Below are 6,217 nucleotides of genomic sequence, written 5' to 3' on the forward strand. Positions count from 1 at the left end.
ATTTCCAAATTTCAATTTCTATACTTGCATAATAAATAGTAATACCTCCAAAAATAGTTATTCATTTACATTCCCCATATGTCTACTTCATGTTTGGATCATTTTGGAAATGCCATTTTATTTTTTGTGGATGTTACAAGGCTTAAAAGTTTAGAAGCAAATCTTGAAATTTTTACGAAAATTTCCAAAACCCACTTTTTAAAAAGGACCAGTTCAGGTCTGTAGTTACTTTGTGAGGCTTACATAATAGAAACCACCCAAAAATGACCCTATTTTAGAAACTACACCCCTCAAGGTATTAAAAATTGATTTTACAGTTAACCCTTTAGGTGTTCCACAAGAATTAATGGAAAATGGAGATGAAATTTCAGAATTTCCCTTTTTTGTTAGATTTTCCATTTTATTTTTATTTGTTTCCGCTAACAAATCAAGGATTAACAGCCAAACTAAACTCAATATTTATTGCCCTGATTCTGTAGTTTAGAGAAACACTCCATATGTGGTTGTAAACTGTTTTACAGGCACACAGCAGGGCGCAAAAGGAAATGAACACCATATGGTGTTTGGAAGGCAGATTTCACTGGGATAATTTTAACTTGCCATGCCACATTTGAAGACCCCCTGATGCCCCCCTAGAGTAGAAACTCCAAAAAAGTGACCCCATTTTGGAAACTATGGGATAAGGTTTCAGTTCTGTTGGTACTATTTTAGAGTACAAATTTTTGGTTGCTCTATATTACACTTTTTGTGAGGCAGCAGCTCTATATTACACTTTTTGTGAGGCAACAAAAAAATAGATGTTTTGGCACTGTTTTTATATTTTGTTATTTACAACGTTCATCTGACAGGTTAGATCATGAGCTATTTTTATAGAGCAGGTTGTTATTTTTGTTATTTTTTCAGTTTTATATAATAAAGCATTTTTGGAAAAAATATTTTTTAGTGTCTCCATATTCTGAAAGCCAAGTTTATTTTTATTTTTTGGGTGACTGTCTTTTGTAGGGGCTAATTTTTTTCGGTGTGAGATGACGGTTTGATTGGTACTATTTTAGGGTGCATATGACTTTTTGATCGCTTGGTATTACACTGTTTGTGATGTAAAGTGACAAAAAATAGCTTTTTTTATAGCGTTTTATTTTTATTTTTTACGGTGTTCATCTGAGGGGTTAGGTCATGTGATATTTTTATAGAGAAGGTTTTTAATAACGCGGCGATACCTAATGTGTTCAATTTTGTTTTATTTACACTAATATCATTTTTGAAACAAAAAAAATCATGTTTTAGTGTCTCAATAGTCTGAGAGCCATAGTTTTTAAATTTTTGGGGCGACTGTCTTATGTAAGGGATCATTTTTTTCAGTATAAGATGACGGTTTGATTGGTACTATTTTAGGGTGCATATGACTTTTTGATCGCTTACACTTTTTGTGATGTAAGGTGACAAAAAAAATGGCTTTTTTGACACAGTTAAATTTTTTTACGTCGTTCACTACAGAGGTTAGGTCATGTGATATTTTTATAGAGAATGTTTTTACGGATGCAGCGATACCTAATATGTCTATTTTTCTTTATTTACACTAATATAATTTTTGAAACAAAAAATAATAATGATTTAGTGTCCCAATAGTTTGAGAGCCATATTTTTTTTTATTTTTTGGGCGATTGTCCTATGTAGTGGCTTATTTTTTGCGGGATGAATTAACTGTTAGATTGGTACTATTTTGGGGGGGATACACCTTTTTGATCGCTTAGTGTTGCACTTTTAGTGATTTACACAGTTTTTTAATTTATTTTTATGGTGTCTATCGGACGGGGTGGATCATGTGATATATTTACGCCCTGTGTTCGTAAGAGGTTAAAGGCAATTTTTTTTATTATTGCATGTTACTCATTTTTGACCTTTATTAAAAATATTGAGCTGTTCTGTCACAAATGGTTAACTGTTTTTCTAACTGTTAACTTTTATCATCCGGAATAACAGATCCGGTATTTAATTTTTTTCAAAGATCAAAAGCAAAAATAGCTCATCCTATGTCCTGTATGCGCAGACTGGAAAACCGGTATTAATATATCTCTATGGAAATTAATGCTGGATTGCTGGATCTGGCAAGTGTGGTAGTGTTCTGGGATTTTGGCCAGGAAAATACCGCAGCAAGCTGCAGTATTTCGTCCGGTTAAATACTGTACAAGGGACAGAAAGGAAGACATCCTAATGCATATTGAATGGATTGTACAGTCACTCAGAATTGAGAAAGTTCGTTGGAAGAACGAGTTAAACGTTTTCAAGAAATCTACAGTACGTCCAGTTGCCTTGATTTATTCTTTACAGATATACCATGACCTGGATAAATGACAGACATTGGCTATTACAGTTGTCCCCACTGAGAAAACTCAGAGAAGCACAAACTTTCTGTGACTGTTCTTTCAAAGACATACAATCAGGTCCATAAATATTGGGACATTGACACAATTCTAATTTTTTTAGCTCTATACACCACTACAATGAATTTGAAATGAAACTAACTAGATGTGCTTTAACTGCAGACAGTCAGCTTTAATTTGAGGGTATTTACATCCAAATCAGGGTAATGGTGTAGGAATTACAACAGTTTGCATATGTGCCTCCCACTTGTTAAGGGACCAAAAGTAATGGGACACAATAATACTCATAAATCAAACTTTCACTTTTTAATACTTGGTTGCAAATCCTTTGCAGTCAATTACAGCCTGAAGTCTGGAATGCATAGACATCAGCAGACGCTGGGTTTCATCCCTGGTGATGCTCTGCCAGGCCTCAACTGCAACTGTCTTCAGTTCCTGCTTGTTCTTGGGGCATTTTCCCTTCAGTTTTGTCTTCAGCAAGAGAATTGCATGCTCAATCGGATTCAGGTCAGGTAATTGACTTGGCCATTGCATAACATTCCACTTCCTTCCCTTAAAAAACTCTTTGGTTGCTTTTGCAGTATGCTTTGGGTCATTGTCCATCTGCACTGTGAAGCTCCATCCAATGAGTGCTGAAGCATTTGGCTGAATATGAGCAAATAATATTGCCTGAAACACTTCAGAATTCATCCTGCTGCTTTTGTCAGCAGTCACATCATCAATAAATACAAGAGAACTAGTTCTATTGGCAGCCATACATGCCCACGCCATGACAATACCACCACCATGCTTCACTGATAAGGTGGTATGTTTAGGATCATGAGCAGTTCTTTTCCTTCTCCATACTCTTCTCTTCCCATCACTCTGGTACAAGTTGATTTTGGTCTCATCTGTCCATAGGATGTTATTCCAGAACTGTGAAGGCTTTTTTAGATGTTGTTTGGCAAACTCTAATCTGGCCTTCCTGTTTTTGAGGCTCACCAATGGTTTACATCTTGTGGTGAACCCTCGGTATCCACTCTGGTGAAGTCTTCTCTTGATTCTTGACTTTGACACACATACACCTACCTCCTAGAGAGTGTCCTTGATCTGGCCAACTGTTGTGAAGGGTGTTTTCTTCACCAGGTAAATAATTATTCGGTCATCCACCACAGTTGTTTTCCTTGGACTTCCGGGTCTTTTGGTGTTGCTGAGCTCACCGGTGCGTTCCTTCTTAAGAATATTCCAAACAGTTATTTTGGCCACACCTAATGCTTTTGCTATCTCTCTGATGGGTTATTTTTGTTTTTTTCATCCTAATGATGGCTTGGTTCACTGATGGTGACAGCTCTTTGGATCTCATCTTGAGAGTTGACAGCAACAGATTCCAAATTTAAATAGCACACTTGAAATGAAATCTGGACCTTTTATCTGCTTGTAATTGAGATAATGAGGAAATAACACACCTGGCCATGGGACAGCTGGGAAGCCAATTGTCCCATTATTTTGGGATCCTTAGCAAGTGGGAGGCACATATGCAAACTGTTGTAATTCCTACACTGTTCACCTGATTTGGATGTAAATACCCTCAAATTAAAGCTGACAGTCTGCAGTTAAAGCACATCTTGTTTGTTTCATTTCAAATCCATTGTGGTGGTGTATAGAGCCAAAAATGTTAGAATTGTGTCAATGTCCCAATATTTATGGACCTGACTCTATTTCTGGACAAAAGATCTGGGTTTCCGGAATGGCCGAATCGGGCCAATATAATGGTGTGTCACCCAGGGAAATCTGGGTGGAATAGAAAATTCTGGGAAAGCTAGGTCTTTCCTCGGACAGTTAGTAAGGCTCTTTAGGAGTCAGCTGGAGATCTCTTTTAAATAATAACTCAGCTCTTCCAACAGGGCTCCAGGTCTAGGAAAAAGAAATGCAATGAGAAGACCTGTGGAAGCCATCACATATTGTAGAGGTTGAGGGCATAAAAAGGGCACCTTTAGGGGTCACTTAACTCTTTTAAATAGCTACCTCCTGAACAAGAATGTTGACACACCTCAAGGAGTACAACCTAGTCACTAGTAGCTTCATTATTCTTCATCCACCCAGCAACCAGATGGTCACATCACCGTGTACACTCCAAAAAATAGGGTTATATCATTCTCAGGATACACAAATTATTCAGAGCCACTAACTACTCCGTAGGTTCCTTCACTATGAGGACCTGGCTCTACCATCCATTTCCTCACACATCGAGTCACATTCATACCATACTGTAGGTTTGGTGCTGCTGCTCCAACAGACCTCTTCACTGCATGTCTTCTCTCCAGACTTGGGGCCTGTTGGAAGAGCTCAGCCATAATTTAAGTTAACTCTCCAGCTGACTCTAAATGAGCCTCATTAACCACCAAGACCCAGCTTTACCAGACCCCTTTTGCCCCCCGTCTTCTCTAGGTGAGACATGCCATTTGTCGTCAGCTTCACTGCCAAATAGACACAATGCTATAATACACATATATACAGTCCTGATCAAAAGTTTAAGACCACTTGAAAGATGGCAAAAAAAATCATATTTAGCATGGCTGGATCTTAACAAGGTTCCAAGCAGAGCTTCAACATGCAACAAGAAGAAATTGGAGTGAGGCAAAACATTTTTTGAGCATTCAATTTAATGAAAACAACGAATACACTGAAACAGGCTGTTTTTCAGCTGATCAAAACTTTAGGACCACACCTCCCAAAAAAAAATAAAAAATCCCCCCAAAACAGAAATACAACTTCCAAACATGAACTCAGTAATGAGTAGCTCCGCCGTTATTGTTGATCACTTCAAAAATTTGTTTCGGCATGCTTGATGCAAGCGTTTCCATGAGGTGAGTGGGAACATTTCTCCAAGTAGTGAAGACGGCTGCACAAAGGCCATCTACTGTCTGGAACTGTTGTCTATTTTTGTAAACTTCCCTTGCCATCCATACCCAAAGGTTCTCAATTGGATTTAGATCAGGGGAACACGCAGGATGGGCCAAAAGAGTGATGTTATTCTCCTGGAAGAAGTCCCTTGTCTTGCAACATCTGGACATAGCCAGCAGCCGTTTGATGCCCCTGCCCTTCCTAAAGCTCCATTGTTCCACTGAAGGAAAAAGCACCCCAGACCATTATGGCACCCCCTCCACTGTGGCGTGTAGAAAACATATCAGATGGGATCTGCTTGTCATGCCAGTAACGTTGGAAACCATCAGGACCATCAAGGTTAAATTTTTTCTCATCAGAGAATAAAACTTTCTTCCACCTTTGAATGTCCCATGTTTGGTGCTCCCTTGCAAAGTCCAAACGAGCACTGACTGCAGCCCCATAACCATCAGACGGCATCTGATGAATGGCTTCAAAAACAAAAGCCAATTGGATCCTTTGGCTCAGTGCTGGTGAAATTTTTTGGGGTCTTCCACTTGACTTTTTTGTTCCATAACCCTCGGGATCATTTAAGAAATTCCAAATGACTGTCTTACTGCGTCCCACCTCAGCAGCGATGGCGCGCTGTGAGAGACCCTGCTTATGCAGTTCAACAACCCGACCACGTTAAAAAAGGGAGAGTTTTTTTGCCTTTGCCATCACAACGTGTGACTACCTGACAGAAAATGACAATGAATCCACATCTTTGCACAGATTTGGCCTTTAAAGGCATGTGGTCCTAAAATTTGGATCAGCTGAAAAACAGCCTGTTTCAGTTAAATCGTTATTTTCAATTAATTGAATGCTCAAAAAATGTTTTGTCTCACTCTCATTTCTTCTTGTTGCATGTTGAAGCTCTACTTGGAACCTTGTTAAGATCCAACAATGTAAAATATGATTTTTTGCAATTTTTC

Source organism: Bufo gargarizans, chromosome 2 (assembly GCF_014858855.1).
Source record: "Bufo gargarizans isolate SCDJY-AF-19 chromosome 2, ASM1485885v1, whole genome shotgun sequence".
NCBI classification, from domain to species: domain Eukaryota; kingdom Metazoa; phylum Chordata; class Amphibia; order Anura; family Bufonidae; genus Bufo; species Bufo gargarizans.